This window comes from Poromitra crassiceps (assembly GCF_964638095.1).
Source record: "Poromitra crassiceps genome assembly, chromosome: 14".
Taxonomy (NCBI): domain Eukaryota; kingdom Metazoa; phylum Chordata; class Actinopteri; order Beryciformes; family Melamphaidae; genus Poromitra; species Poromitra crassiceps.
This window is the reverse complement of record NC_139633.1, coordinates 10299621-10316722: the sequence shown is the minus strand read 5'-3', so window position 1 is coordinate 10316722 and position 17102 is coordinate 10299621. Positions and strand designations below refer to the sequence as shown.

Sequence of the window (17102 nt, the reverse complement as noted above, 5' to 3'; positions counted from 1 at the left end):
GAAGGGGATGATTTGACTTGATTGGGCATTTGGATGTGTGAAAAACAAAGCCGCTGCCTCCTGTTTCGCATATAGCATTCAATCTGTTTTGATGAGTGTTTATTGTGAGTTGATATGCCCATGGAATCTGTGCAAATGCTTTGACCAATGGAATGTACTGTATAGGCCTATTACTGAGCCACTCAGACTGACTCAAGAACACGCATTTGCACACACGCGCGCACGCGCACACACACACACACACACACACACACACACACACGCGCGCGCGCACACACACACACACACACACACACACACACACACACACAGTGCGCAACAGTGTGTCCCCAGAGAATGTGCTGATTAATTTGCGTGCATGAGATGAAGTGCATTGATTGTGGAGTGCATGGTGGAGAACTGGGTATTGGTTAGGAGACAAGCTGTTGCCCTGCATAGTCTGCAGCAGAAGCTATGTGTACAGTAGAGTTCCATTGATCCTGCAGCAAATAGTGACTAGTGTCTGATACAGCAGTGGTGATTTCACCACTAATAAGGCACGGTGGTTAGAGGCAATAAATTAATTAATAAATGTTTCATTAGGTTAATTTCTTCCTGCTCTTCTCATAAATTATAATACAATTGAAAAAAGAAATGTTAGGCAATTTAATAGGTGCAAACAAAAATAAATACTTTCAACACACTTAAAGTGTCTTCTTCAGAGTCAAAACCTATATTTATATAGCACCTTTCCTACTCAAAGCGCGCACATCAGGGGAGGGAAATCAACTCATCCACCGATGTGTAACACCCACCTCATGTAACACCCACCTCATGTAATGTAACACCCACCTCACACCCACCTCATGTAACATCCACGCTCACCACACATCAGCTATCACGGTGGGGAGTTGAGGACTTACATTATACATTACATTATGTAATTTAGCAGACGTTTTTGTCCAAAGCGACTTTACAATATCTTGTAAGATGTATTCTGTCAACAGTACAGAAAACAACTATGCAACACAATCAATGACAGCTAAGACATTTTGATAGACTAGAGTAGCAGGTAATGTAGGAAGTAGTTTGAGAAGGAATAAGTAACATGTAGCATTATAAGTTTGAGAAGGATTTTTTTTTTTTTTTTTTTTAATAATTAAAATGTTAGTTCAAGAAGGGCCCCCCAGGTGGTGCCTGAAAAGGTGAGCTTTTAGTCTCCGCCGAAAGATTGGCAGCGATTGGGCCGTTCTGACGGAAGGGGCGAGCTCATTCCACCAATTGTGGCTTAATGTGCCAATTAAGTAACAAGGGACGATTAGCTGGCCCAGATTGAAGGAAGGCCCGTGTGGGAATTTAGCCACGGCACCGGGGTTACACCCCTACTCTTGCGAAGAGTGCCGATGGGATCTTTAATGACCACAGAGTCAGGACCTCGGTTTAACGTCTCATCCGAAGGACGGTGCTCACTCACAGGACAGAGTCCCTTTATCTGTTCTGGGGCATTGGGGAGATTATGCACAGAAATTCTAGTAGGCTGTTATCCTTCGTGTGGTGCATCCCTGCAGATGTGGATGGTGTGGTACAGGGTACCATTGAGGTCTCACTAGTGTTTCTGGTGGATGATCTCTGATGTACATCCCCGCCCCCTTCCGCAGTCATGTGTGTGTGTGAGTGTGTATGTGTGTATATGCTGGGTCTCTGGGATTTTTTGCTGTCTTTTTAGTTTGTGTTGTGCAAAAGAAATCTAGTATGTAACGATGTGTATGTTAAGTCCAGTCAAAGCATTCACGTTAGGCAGGTAAATATCTCGACACTAGGGCTAAGGCTGAACACAAATCGACAGATTAGTTAGATTGAAAACAGACACACGGCCAGCCATCAAGGTAATCTAATCAGCCTCCAAATCAGAGGTAAATTGTGTAGTGTTTTGTAGCCTCCTGTTCAACCCGTGGACTGTGTTCCATAAAGGCTGCCTTATACACTGCAGCAGTTGGCTGCCATTTCCAGATGGCCAAAATGATTCTAGATGGTCTGCAACTCCGTCAGTTCCATGTCGTTAGGAGCGCCAATGTCAATTGGGCTCTTGCTCTGCAGCAGCACAGGCTCGTCTTTGCATGTGGTGGAGCTGACGCCGGCGGCTGCACTGCTGTTTTTGACGCCATAGAAGAAGTAGATGGCGAAGCCGATGGCCATCCAGACGGCGAAGCGGCACCACGTGGCCAGGTCCAGCTGCATCATGAGGTAAGTGTTGATCAACACACTGAACAGCGGGAGCCAGGGAACCAGAGGGACCTTGAAGGCGAGAGCCTCTTTGCTCTGGGGCTGTCTCCAGATGACCACGATGCAAATGGCACAGAGCAGAGTCAAAATGACATACGCTGCTATGAGCCCGCGGCTGCTCTGCTGTCCGCTCAACAGATTTGGGAGATAATTGGCCAACACCACACATAGCGCAGTGATGAAAACCGAAATAAGAGCTGTGGTAGCGTAGACGATCTTCCCGGACATCTGCGTTGGCAAGTTCCCACTGGGGAAGAGGAGCAGCACCTTGAGCGGCCTGTCCTCCACGTTCACGTCGCACCCGTCGCCACTGTCCCCTCTGTTGTTTACGGCCACCGGCTCCTCCGTCTGGCTGGACAAAGAACTCAGGCTGCCAGGCTGGTACCTGAGGATGAGGACACAGATGGCCACTAAGGAGTAGGCCAATAGAGTTCCAATGGACATGAGGTCAACCAGAGCTGCCAGGTCGAACAGGAAGCCCATCAGAGCTGCGACGACGCCAGAGACGACGGTCGCGAGGAGCGGGGTCTTCGTGCGCTCGTTCATCCTGGACAGCGGTCTGAAGAGCAGCCCGTCCTGCGCCATGGCGTAGATGATGCGGGGCATGGGGAACATGCAGCCCAGCAGACTGGTGGAGAGAGCGCAGAGAGAGCCGGCGGCCACTGCGTATCTGGCGGGGGCCCAGCCCACATGGATGAAGGCCTCGGGCAGGGGGCTCTCTCTGTTCAGCTGGTAGTAGGGGACCATCAGGGTCAAAGCTGCTGACACGCCGAAGTACACGACGAAACAGATCAGCAACGAGGCCACGATGCCAATAGGAATGGACCGCATGGGGTTCTTGGCTTCTTCACTTGTTGTGGCGATGATGTCAAAGCCCACAAAGGCATAGAAGCAGGTGGCAGCACCAGACAGAATCCCAGACAGACCAAATGGGGCGAAACCACCGACACCGAATGCTTTTTCGACATCCATATGCGTGCTGTTGTTGTTGGTGATGTTGTGGTACTCGACGTAGTCCTCCTTTGTGAGGTTCCAGTTAGCCAAGTCTCCTTTAACAAAGCCGGAGATGATAATGAAGCCCAACACCATCAGGTTGATGCCCGTGAAGATCTTATTCACCCACGCCGACTCCTTCACACCAAGCACCAGAAGTCCGCTGAGCAGCAGGACCAGGATGAGGGCGAACAGGTCGGGGTACTCTGCCAGGACATTCCCTGGCACCTTCATTGCCATGTTAGCTCTGAAGAATGCAGAGATCTTCTGTTCCACCAGGTTGTCAAAGGTTGAGCTCCATGCCCTTGCCACACTGGCTGTACCAATCACATAGGAGAGGATGAGGTTCCACCCTGTGATGAAGGCCCAGATCTCGCCAACCGTCACGTAGCTGTAAAGGTATGCAGAACCCGTCTTGGGGACACGGGCACCAAATTCAGCATAGCAGAGTCCCGCCAAAATGGAGGAGAGAGCGGCGATTAGGAAACAGAGGACAATGGCTGGTCCTGCATTCTCTCTGGCCACCTGGCCGGAGAGGACGTAGACACCGGCACCAAGTGTGGAGCCGACCCCTAGGGCAATGAGGTCCAGGGTGGACAAGCAGCGGGCGAATCGCGTCTCCTCGCCAGAACAGTCTAATGCCCTGCGACGCAGCAGGATTTGACCCAGGCTGGCCAGCTTCTTGTCCATATTTGATGTGAGTGTGCGGCTGCTGAAAAGTGAAGAGATTTGCGTGTATCTGGTGAAGTCTTCTTCACTTCAAATGAGTGCATTTCACTCTACCAGTCCTACTTATAGCCTCCACAGAGAAGGATTTATGACATCACGGATCATATGTCACAATCTCTGACATCAGCAGTGATGTCATAAATGTCATAAATCTTATCTTATCACATAAGATAAGATAAGATATACTTTTATTGTCCCCTTAGGGAAATTTGTGCTGGACTCCGTCCTGCAGTTGCACAGTCATGATGCTTTATAGTAATAAGATTGTAATTGCTCGAGTGACATCACTGGTGAGATCATCATTGAATGCTTGAGTGACATCACTGGTGATATCACCAATTCTATACATAAGTAATTTACAGATTTGCAGACACTGAGATGTCATAGACATTGTGACATCATCAGTGATGTCATAACTTCTTCCCTGCAGAGGCTATAAGTAAGACCGGTCGTGCAAGGACAGCACAGTTCGTGCCAGGACAGATTGAGCAAGAATAGAGGACGAATAACTCAGTCGACTTTGGCTTCAGTACCGAGGATTTGAGGCTGCTGCAATTGCTAATGTTAACATTTATTCGACGAACTAGGGCAAATTATAATATATCAATTAAGGGTTGAGTCTTTAAGATAAGTATTTACCATGAAGCTACTGTGGGCTTTCACTGTCGTTCTCTTGTGCTTTTGCCGAGCCAGTGCCTCGACATCACCAAACATTGCTGAACCTGCTGCGGCTAACAACGAGGCCCCGGCTGTACTCAGCTCCAACCTGACTTATTCCAACCTTGCCAAGGTCTCCTACTTGAAGCAGAATGGAAAGGAGTTGGTTGCTGCCCACAAACACTCTGTGGATGGCGATGAGAAGGACAAGGCTACAATGTACTGTGTGAGCAATGAGGAGACTGTGTGGAAATGGTTCAAACTGGCAAATGGCAGCCAAACGGCTATTACTGGCACTGGCAGATTTGAGATCAAGATTGCCACTAACAAGACCACACTGACCATCAATGACTTGAACCAGCAGGACAACGGAGACTACATCTGCTCTGGAACCATTAAGGCCACCGTTTACACTGCAAAGATCCACCTGAATGTCCGCAGCTGGCTGACCCCCGTCTGGATCTTCCTTGGCATTCTGGCCTGGGTCATCCTCCTGATCACTCTCATCTTCATCTATGAGAAGTGGAGTAAGCCTGATAATGATGACTCAGGATCTGCTCCTCCGGGCAAGTCAGGCTCTTGAGATGACACCACGCCACACATCCCGGTTCCAGCATGCCAGAGCGCAAGTTCATCTGCGCTGGCGTAGCCCCAGTGTCCTTCAAGGTTCAAGATTTTTTTATTGTCACTCCGTGGTACAAATACGCACGTGTGAAATTCGTATGCTGTGGGCTCCGTTACAGACAAGGTGCAGTAGGTAAATAGGTGCAAAATCACAGCAAACACATCCACATAATGTTCTTCTCTGAGCGCCACGTGTGGCTTTACTAATATAATGCATGGGTTCCCAGAGGACACATTTTTGAAATGATGAGGTCAGATGGTGCATGCTGTGGGCAGCGAACGTCAGTCCCCTTTGACATGTCTTTGTGGTAATAAGCGGTAGGCCGGTATAGACGTCAACACTGTGTTCCATCCGAAGGAGGTCCTGGGCCATACAGAGCATCCTGCTGTAACGCCCATCCAGCCATTTCTCCTGGGCAGCGGTGAGCGTCCATGTTTCTGCCCCATACAAAAAGCAGGACGGATTCGACAGTGGAGAGTGATGATGTTTTGCGTGTGATCTTTCCTCCTGAGACCGGACGTCGACATTTGACTCATGTCGTGCACCTGTTACTGTGCACCTGTTACTGTGCACCTGTTACTGTGCACCTGTTACTGTGCACCTGTTACTGTGCACCTGTTACTGTGCACCTGTTACTGTGCACCTGTTACTGTGCACCTGTTACTGTGCCCCTGTTACTGTGCACCTGTTACTGTGCACCTGTTACTGTGCACCTGTTACTGTGCACCTGTTACTGTGCACCTGTTACTGTGCACCTGCCACAAACCACAAGGAAAAGAATGTGAGGCAAAGGAATTCTAACGAAGAAGATGAAAGAGAAACGTCCAGATGACAAACAATCCACGATTTCAGGAACATTCTTTCAGCTGTCGTGTGGCACACTATATAGTGCACCCTGCAATTTCTGTATGCTTTTTTGTGCTTAAGTGTTGATGTTTTGAGAAATGGACTGGTTTCCTCTTTTATTTACGTATATAAAAAAATGAAAAACATTATTTATATTTTATTCTATATTCCTGTCCATATTGTGCAGCCAGGGAACATAACGGAAATTTCAACTTGAGGCCATGGGGAAGCTTCATCCTGAGTTTCAAGGGAGTAGTGAAGCCGAGAGTCGAATAGGATATCCCCCCTATGGAGTCTAGACCTGGTTGGTGGCGGTGAGAAGACGAGATCGGATGATAAAATGAGTGCTTCAGGAAATCTCAGACCTGGGCGTCTGAGTGATGAACTGGAGGTGAATTGGGTGGAGGAGGGTCACAAAATCGCTCTAAATGACAGCAGGCGCACACGAGAGGAGAACAGCTTTTAAAGTTGACAGCAGAGGCGTGATTGGCTGAATTAGGTGATTGGTTTCGCAACCAGAGTGTCAGCTGATCTAATCAGCTGATATAATCACTGATACTAAACAGCTGGAGCAGGGGAGAGAGAGGAATGATGAATGAATAGGACTTCCTTCCTGAACCTTCGCTATATGATGATTGATTGATTGATTTTTATTTAAATGTGTCATGCACTTGACAGTGCCCAGCCCTCATGGGCTTACAAGACACACATATGATATATTATGCAGTACAACATACGCCAACGCCGCAGTAATAAAACTAAATCACAGCATAACATAACATTCACCATATCAGCAAAACAAAATCCTTACATCATTTTCTGAACATAACATTTTGCCTTAGCTCCCATGCCTGGGAAAGAAAGTTTCCAATAAAGAAAGTGCCTTTCTTAAAACACAACTCGAGTTTTTCATAATCGTCCATCTCAAAAAAGTCAACATAAATAGAGGACATTTTACTGAACAGTATCTCCCTTACCTCATCATAGACAGTACAATAGAATAGAAAATGAATCTCATTCTCAATTTCACCCAGGTCACAGAGCAAACAAAGTCTGTCTTCTTCAGGGGTAGCATTAAACCTACCAGTCTCCAGTGCCAAGGGCAACGTTCCAGATCGTAACTGTGCACACAAGGACCTTTTTCTTCTGTCGAGATTGAACTTGACATAAGGCTCTACAGAAAAACTGTCTTTTATAAGACGGTAGGTTCTCAACTTAGGCTTAGACCATAAGTCAACGGACCATTTGTCTTTATACAAAAGGAACATATTACTCATGGTCTCCCGGATGTCACAAACTAATCTATTTTGGAAAATAAATGATAAATCATTCGCATAGAATAAAGACATAAGTTCAGTTGTCCAGGGATGTCTATGGGCAATGTCCCAGTTAAATATCTGTTTGGTCAGTCTCTGATCAGACATCCTCACAAGTCTGTTCCATAATCGCAGCATTTGACCGTGATGTCTGATGTTTGGAGATTCCCATCCCATATCCCCACTGATGGCCAGAACTGATGTGCATTTATGAACTCCTAAAAAATAACGGATAGCTCTATAATGCACAGTATTACAGCTTAGGTGTTCCCGGGAACTATAAGCTATAAGCTTCATTTACGAGGCTCAATGGAGAGCCACAGGGATGACGTATTTTTGTAGTCGGAATGCGGAAGTCCCAGACTTCATGGTTCTTCGCTGTTTCTGTCTATGGGATTTTTGAATGGGTTTTTGGCGCGATGCTTCAAATAAGGTCTCTGGGCAACGCAAGCTTAATCAAACGCGAACCAGTGTTCAGCGGGATAATCTTCACACATGAGGACCACTCACTTTCATGAGTTTTGAAGCGCTGCACCAGACTCCCCCGCTCCAAACATCTCATTCCGAGGTGATGGTATCTTGGTGATGCAGTACCAGTACTTGGTGGCACTGCAGTCTCCACTTGCGGCTTGAATGGCCCTCCTAAAAGGCCTCTCGTGGGTTGTTGGGCTTCTTCCTCACGGAAGACGCAGGCTGGGGAGCTAACCCATACTGCTACCCGGGTGCCGTCCCTGTTCCGGCTGTCAACTGACTCTCCAGTAGTCACTAGTCTTTCCTGGTTGTCACATAGTCTATTCCTGAGTCACTGGCTAAGCCAGGCTGAAATGCTTTTGACGTTAGATGTGTGTCCTGTCCCCGCACAATCACAAATCATTCTTGGCACAGTTTTTTATATTTAGCCTTAATGAAGCGCCACATTCTCTTCTGTCTTTTTCTCACTATTTACCTTGAACTCTTTAATTAATATAACGCTTAGAATTAAATGCAGGAGCAACAGTATTTTAAAATGTAATGTTCACCCTGTTTTCTGCTGTGATAAATGCGCTGTTCACACATTGCTCTCCTGTTAATTTTGTGCTTTTAATTTCCTATGCATAGTGCCAATTAGCCGTCTATAAAAATTGTGTGGGGAATACTATGGATTTAAATATTTTAAATCTATAAAAAGCTGTACAGTAGTACTGAATTACACTTCACACTGTAGACTATTCAAATGTTCCATTTAACCTGATTGTGATCGGATGTGACCCATCAGTTAAACAAGTATGTTAAGGAAGAAAGAAAAAAAAACTAGATATAAGACGTTATTTTACATAGCAAGTAGATGGAGCACCATACCAACTTGCACTGTCTGAATAAAGATATGTTTATTCAAACTGCCAGTTGATTTAAAAAAAAAGCCCGAATTCACAATAGCTGCGACTAGATATGCAAATTTCCTAAATGCATTTTTTGTGGACCAACCGATCAACAGAACGCTGGCCGTGGTGGCAAGCAGCAAAAAAAAAAAAAAAAGCCTACTCTTTCTCTTGAGATTTCAACATCACCAATTCTATGCATACGTGATATCAGTGATGATGTCATCAATAATGTAATCAGTGATGGCAACACTGATGTCACTCAAGCAATTGTGATGTCATCAGGGGCGTTATGCAGGCTGGCAAGCGAGACTATGCAAGCCAAAAGTATTTACGATTAAAGCTACTGTATAGTGTGCCCATTCCCCTGCCTCCCCATTTGACTTTACTTTACTTTTTTGGACTTTCACTTGCAGCAATATTATACGAATTATACACACAGAGCCAAAATGGGAGGCGGGGCTGTTGCATTTAGAACGTAGGTAGATGATCACTGAAACTCATCTCTGTCCATCTTCAGTCACTTTGTCACATGAACTAGTGAGGGACAACAGCAATAATCCTGTACAGCGACAATTCCCATTCAAACGGGGGAGACTGAGCCTGAGTCAGTCTGTTTAAACAGGACGGAGACTGAGCCCAGCCACCACTGGTCCTGAGTCAGTCTGTTTAAACAGGACGGAGACTGAGCCCAGCCACCACTGGTCCTGAGTCAGTCTGTTTAAACAGGGGGAAAGCTAAATAAGGATAAGATTGGATTGAAGATTGAAGAGGTGCTGATTATCGCTCCGGATAGTGCAACCTCCACGATTAAAAATAGGATTGGCCCTCTCTCCTCTGCTGTCCGCCCTAACCTACGAAACTTAGGGGTCTTTTTCAATCACTCTTTATCACTTGACGTCCATATCAAACAGCTCTCTAAAAAATGCTTTTTCCACCTACATAATATAGGTAAGCTTAGATCAACACTCTCCTTTCCTGAGATGGAAATTTAATCCACGCTTTCATCTCTTCACGTTTAGATTACTGTAATGCTCTTTTCCCATTGCTCAGTAAGGCCGCCCTACGCCGCGTGCAGGCCATTCAAAACGCTGCCGCTCGCATGCTCACCAGGTCAAACAGGAGATGTCACATCACCCCGGTTCTCAAGTCACTCCACTGGTTACCTGTTGCCTATAGATTCCAGTTCAAAATGATCACCCTCACCTACAAAGCACTACACGGTCAGGCACCTGATTACATCTCTGACTTACTTCACCCCCTTACATCTGCTCGTTCCCTCAGATCCACTGATCTAAACCTGCTTCAGGTTCCTCGCACTCGCCTTAAGACCCGTGGCGACAGAGCCTTTGAGACCATGGCCCCTAAAGGAACAGCCTGCCTCCTCCGCCCCTTAGATTTGCTGTTTCCGTGGAGTCTTTCAAACGCCACCTAAAGACTCACCTTTTTAGAGAAGCTTTCAGGGCCTGACACCTGTCCAGCTCTGTATCCCTGTGTTGTTGTTGTTTTCATTATGAAATGTATATCTTTAAACAACATGGACAGTTTACTTTCTGTTTCTGTGATTTTAATATTGTATATCTCTGCATTTGTCTTTTGTTGTGCCGTAAAGCACTTTGTGATCTCGGTCTGTGAAAGGTGCTCTATAAATAAAGTTATTATTATTATTATAAGACTGAGCCCAGCCACCACTGGTCCTGAGTCAGTCTGTTTAAACAGGGGGGAGACTGAGCCCATCCATCACCATGGGAATGTAATTTCCAGCATGTGTCCGATGCAAATGAACAATGCTGGTAATCAGGGGGCCGTGTGTGTGTGTGTGTGTGTGTGTGTGTGTGTGTGTGTGTGTGTAATCAGGGGGCCGTGGTTTTGCCAATATGGTAGAGAGACAGGTAGCTCATCCATCTTCCCTTTGAGTAAACAAAGCGTTGCTGGGATGACGGGCTCAAGTCACGTTTGCATGGATTTGTGTGATGGCTTGCAAAAATCCTTCATATACCAACGGATGATGCCATACCCACACTGACTGATGATGTATCTGTGAGCCGTTGTGATGTCATTAGAGATGTCCCTCGGGCATTTGTGATGTCATATCAATCAATCAATCAATCAAACCTTTATTGACAGACAATAGTCCATAGATGTCTCATACACAATTACAAAGGACACAAAGCACGTAAGAGCACAATAAAAGAAAAAAACATTATAAAAGAGAATCATACCAGAATTTCCACATACCGTAAAACTGCAAATAAGGGCCCGGGCGTTTATTATGCTAAATCGAGTCTGACCCCAGGCGGTTAAAGGAGACCAGGCGGCAATTGGGGAGAGGGCCCCTATTAGAAGTTTTATGGTATGTGACTGGTATCTCAGTGCTTAGCCCAGGATCAGTGAGCAACTTAATAATGACATTCTGAGACACGTTCAATCCACAGATGAATCTGTACCTCAGATTCATCAGGAGCGCCTGGAAAGTGGCCACCCCCTCCTTACAGAACACGTCACTAGCACTGCTCCACCAGGGCTTTTGCAGTCATTATAGGTAACCTGAAGTTTATGGAAGCTCGCCTTCTTAAACTTTACCCACAAGGGGGCAGTATAGATAGGAGTACAGTAAATAAATTATAAATGATGTCATTAGTGATGTCACAAATCCTTCCAGGCTGAGGTTATAAGTAGGATCGGCATAGCGTTCCTCTGTGTTGTCACACTGTTAAGTACACAGATTATTATATCAATAAAACCATAAAGACATCTGTGTGATTCTGATCGATCACCTGCAGCGGGTTCCACTTTAAATAATCCAGCACAGTACGTGAATTTATGAATGAAGTTACAAGTATTTTAATCTGTTTTGTGTCTAAAAGTAAAATGTCAGAAAAATAGATGTAAACATTCCACAACATTTCATTTTCTATAGTAGCATTCCACAAAAAACCATGCAATACTTTTCCTTTTGTTTAATAAAAAAATAATTATTCACCATGAAAGTAACCAAATCACTCAACATCTCAAAATACCTGCAAAACTAGTTTTCCAACCTATTGGCTCATTGCCAACGATGCGAAGGGGGTTCTCCCAGACAACACACATTTACCATTTGCCCAGTAGTGTTTTTGGTTATTCTTTTCAGCATCAAAGGAGGGCCACAGCATAGGCGAAGTTTGAACTTTAAGGTTGGGGGTGCAGAAAAAAATCTAGGAGAACCTTAATAGTTAGGATAAAGAGACTGGTGAAGGTATGAAAGCGACTCGTGAAGGTATGAAGCACAAACACACACACCTCTCCACGGCATGGAGAGGTCATTATGCACACGGTTTATCTGCTGTTTACATCAAGGTTATGCCGCTCAGATATGACTTTCAACCCTTCCTAGAGGGCTGACTGTGGGTAGCTACTGGGACGTAAGTTGGGGCTTGGCCAGCCCCGGCTGGGTCACCTGGGCGAGGGTGTATGATGTTGCGAGACCCGAAACATCCTATGACCCCAGGGTACATCACTGAGGATACGTCCCAGTTGCATCCATGCGATGTTTTCTCTTTATTTACTCATTAGAGCCACAGCTTACTATAGACCTTATTCGATTGACGTCACTCACGTACGGGCATGCCCACCGCCGCCATATTGTTGACATTCCGCAGCGCGCTGTTTAAAAGTGACTGACAGCTGTCATAGCTTAGGACGCTAGCCAGCGTTACTTACTAGCCTGTTTAATGCCGTTTTTTACTGCGTCAGGAGCTATTTCACAACAGCAATAGTGTGCTGTGTAATAATACACGGCTGTAGTAATAGCAGCAATAAAAGCCCGGGTGTTAGCTACTAGCTACTGTCCACAAACGTGAAGGAAAAGAGACTATACTAGAGGCTAATGTTAGTAGCAAACATTGGGCTCATGCAAGCAAGTGTCAGATCAAACAAACATTTAACGTTAAGGTTATTTACCTTTGCTGTCACGACAATGTTTGATGATGATGATGATGATGTCGTCGGTGGCACAAAAGTAAAAATGTCAGACCAATTGCCACAGATGAAATAGTTATGACGCTAGGACTCAAGGGATTTGAAAGCCTTCAGCTCCTGAGATGTGTAGCCTATGCCAATGCTGTCTGTATTCACAATGTCCGGTACATTATACCTGGCAATATAATGAGTTATATTTACTCGAAGTCAATTTTTTATAGGGGTCCGCACCTCCGACCAAACGTATTTTTTCATCACTTCTCTTTGACGAAGCCATAACTGTTGCTATACGCTCGGCCAGACTACGTTACGGCTGCGGTTTGTCAACAATATGGCGCCGTCCGGGGTTATCGAATGATGTCTATAGCCGGTGTTTTATTCAGCTGTTTGTTGTGCTGTGAGTTGGATTCTTTCTGACAGAGAGGGAGGGAAGAAGGGAGCGTTGGAGGAGAAGACAGACATGATCTCTTGCTACTCTAATCTGCACTGCGTATCCTTTACACCAGTAACAAGAGCTTTTATAGAGAGTGAGCAGGGCAGCAAGAAACATTCACACTAACAACTTGCATGAAAGATATCTAGATACACATGATTAACATATTTAAAGATCCCCTGTCATGTTTTAAGATGTGTATAAAATACTTTACTTTGAATAATAATTTGTGTCTGATGGTTTTGCCCACAAAAAAAGTTTAATTATTATCTTGTTGAAATCTTTAAAATGACTCTACTTCTGCCTCATTGAAAATTCCGAAGCAACCCTTTAGAACATACAGTAACTAGCCAATCGCAGCATACAAACAAGGGCTTTAACTGCTGAATACTGCACAGGGATTGGCTCCAGTATTCGTGATGTCACAAATCATTCTAGTTGAAAATGGCCTTTACAGTGAGCTCAGAGAAACGTTTTTGACTTTAGGGGGTCTTTAAGTTTGATGAGTTTAACTACAAAGCAGGCGATGCTATCACAAAAATAACTTAAGTAAAAAAAAGACTTTGTCCCACAATCATCGAGTGGGCCAGTGGTGACTGATGTGTATGGTGTAATGGGTGTCCAGTTCCGCTGGTGCAACCAGTTCACTTAAATTGCCGTGCGTCTCTGAAATGGTTTACATTACTGCTCCAGTCTCAGCTTTTCAATGGTTTTCTTGAGAACGATAGAGAACCGTTTTCTCTCTGCATCTGTCATTTCTCCCTCGCTCCTCTCTCATCCGTGCAGAGATTGTCATCTGATTTCTTAAACACAACCCTCCTCATACAGCCAGCACACGCACGCACACACGCACGCACGCATGCACGCACGCACACACACACACACACACACACACACATACACACACACACACACACACACACACACACACACATACACACACACACACACACACACACAGGTCCAATGTCTGCCGCTGAGGGATCTAGACTGGAGAATTGCAAGATAGCGACGCCTTGGCTGGCACTGAGGGATGAGAAAGCAATAAAGCTACTGCGACACTTTTTCATTCTCTCTCTTTCTCGCTGTCTCCCAGGCTCTCTCTCTCTCACACACACACACACACACACACAAACACACACACACAAACACACACACACACACACACACACACACACACACAAACACACGCGCACACATGCGCGCGCGCACACGGCCACACGCACACACACACACACACACACACACACACACACACACACACACACACACACACACACACACACACACACAAACACACACACACAGAGTGGGGGTTAGTGTTACAGTACTATGTTTAATCGGTGTCTGTGTGTCCCCTTGCAAATGTACAGTTCTCTACATAATCAAAACCTACTGTAATTGCTCTTGCGTGCAAAGTGTCTTCTCTCGCAATTAGTGAAAATTGACTAAAATTATGGTCTGTCTGCTTGTAATTGCAGAATTATGCTGATTGAATAATGCATGAAACCTGTGGCCTACGCCATGAGATAAAGGGAATCATTATAAGAAGACTTACTAACTCAACGACACATTTTTGAATACAGTACATAACTATGAACTTTGAATGAAAATAGACGAGCAGAACTATACAAACATTAAACTAGATGTTCCTCTTAGTGTTACTATGTTAATTCTGTTGGGTCTCATAGTTAGATTACTACTTTAATCTATATTGTAAAAAAAAAAAAAGAACTTTATCATGCTTTTATTTTGAAGGCAAAATCACTCAACCGGAAGTGAAATTGTAAAAAAAAAAATGCGCTCAATTCACGGAAGCGTTCTAGCTGTTTCCCCATCACACACGGAAGAACAGACAAAAACAACAAATGACAGCGCTTTCATGTGAGGCGTGAGGAGTGATGACTGACAGAGGTTTTGAGTGATAACTGAGGCAGGACGAATAACTAACTGATAAGTTAACTGAGGCAGGACGAATCACAGCATTTTCGTGTGAGGACTGAAGGCGTTTCAGAGAACACGATGCTCTAACCCCAACCCGATGCAGTTTACTGTGATACACAAGAGCTGACAATGCTTAGTCTGAGGAATGATAGCCAGTACTCTGAGGTAGGAGGATGCCCTAAAATGGTTACCGTACACTCGGCACCTGTGCGTTCAGGCAAAGGTGAAGTACACCATCGGGCTTATTGTCCAGAACGAGTTGGGAAGAGGAGACCCTCTCTCTCTCTGGTTTTGGGTTAGGGGCTTGGAGAACCCCTAGGCCTAGGGGGTTGAAGACCCCAGTGTCTCTCCTGGAGACACTAAGCCCACCACCATATCCAAACCCTAACCCTAAGACCACCTACCCACTGCCTAACCCTAACCCTCCCCCCATGCATAACCCTAAAGACCCCCTACTCAATGCCTAACCATAAGACCACCTACCCAATGCCTAAACCCAATCTGTGGAGTCCCAGGGTGTAATTTAATGGTCCATTTCATAATACACACAATGGCACAATGGTTACTGGGGTGTGTGGAGCACGTTAACCTCCAACGCACAATGAAGGCTCCGGGGTGCGTTACCTCAAACGCACAAGGCGCGTGACAAAGCGGGGCTCTGGTACGAGTTGGAAGTGAGAACGTGTTGATATTAATCATTGCAGAAACATTATTCCAAGGCAAAATATGTAAATGAAAACTCATTCTTCAAATTCAATTCTAATGTTAGATGCTGAATCCAGATATATGTGTGTGTGTGTGTGTGTGTGTGTATGTGTGTGTGTGTGTGTGTGTGTGTGTGAACTGTGTGTGTGTGGTGTGTGTGTGTGTGTGTGTGTGTGTGTGTGTGTGTGTGTGTATGTGTGTGTGTGTGTGTGTGTGTGTGTGTGTGTGTGTGTGTGTGTGTGTCTTGGCCTGTGTTCAGCAGGTTTAAGTATCAGGGTCAATGTGTCTCACCCCCCCATGTGATCTTAATGAGGTGGCATCATCCACGCACGCACTAAGCACAACCCATACATGTATGTTTCCTGATGTAACTGTCCTGCCATTGCAAAACTGACCGTGTTGGATGGGATTCTATATATGGATCGGTAAATGTCTGTTGTAGCCTATATCATAATCAATGAAACTGTGAGATTTGTATTTGGCAATTTGCTGCAGCACAGATAGCAGATGTGAGTGATCACACATAGAGCAGCGTCTACCGTCTGCCTATGTGTCTATTCACAGTCATTTGCTCCACCGATTTCTTCATGATAACTCTTAATTGTGGCTTCCCTCAATTGTCACGGGGTGCCTTTTAGCTGTTAGCACTGAGCTACTCGAATGAAGATGAGTCTTCAGCAGGAATCATCTCTCAATGGAGAGCTAATGAAGTAAGAGGCTGAGTGCTTTGTTGGTGCAGCAACTCAATTGAGTGATAGTTCTGTATGCTCCAAATTATTCTTTAAAAATATTCTGGAAAAAATGTATTAATTTAATTTGGTCAGAATGGCGTATTGGCATATATATACTGTTATGTATATAATATGTGGAATAAAACACTCACTATTTAACCATTGAAAGTGCTTCTGGATAACTATTTTGTGTTCCTCCCATCATCTTATAATGACTTGGTTTAGGCTGGCAGGAGTAACCTATCCCCCCCCCCCCCCCCCCCCCGCCCTGCAGAGATAGAGAGACAAAATAAGATACAGCTACTTCACCTTGTGTGATTAAAGCTGTATCCTTTTGTTGGAAAAATACAGCCCCGCTGAGAAAGGGCACGCACAAATGTCCCATTTTCTCTGAGAGTCGAGGCTGTTTTTCTGGGTGACAAATTCTCCAAAGCACTCAGGGGTGCCTTCAGGGACTCCTGGGAAAATTGGGTTTTCTTAATCCTGGTGATTAGTGCAGCTCGGCCACTGAGAGACGACTATAAACCATCCGAGCAACATATT

At 45.2% G+C, this 17102-nt stretch overlaps 1 pseudogene across 1 annotated transcript; it reads right to left on the bottom strand.

The window, feature by feature from the left end:
- Positions 1-2004: 2004 nt before the first annotated feature.
- On the bottom strand, positions 2005-3945 carry LOC310788996 (cationic amino acid transporter 3 pseudogene; annotated as a pseudogene). The gene has a single exon. The product of its transcript is annotated as a cationic amino acid transporter 3 pseudogene (transcript).
- Positions 3946-17102: the final 13157 nt, after the last annotated feature.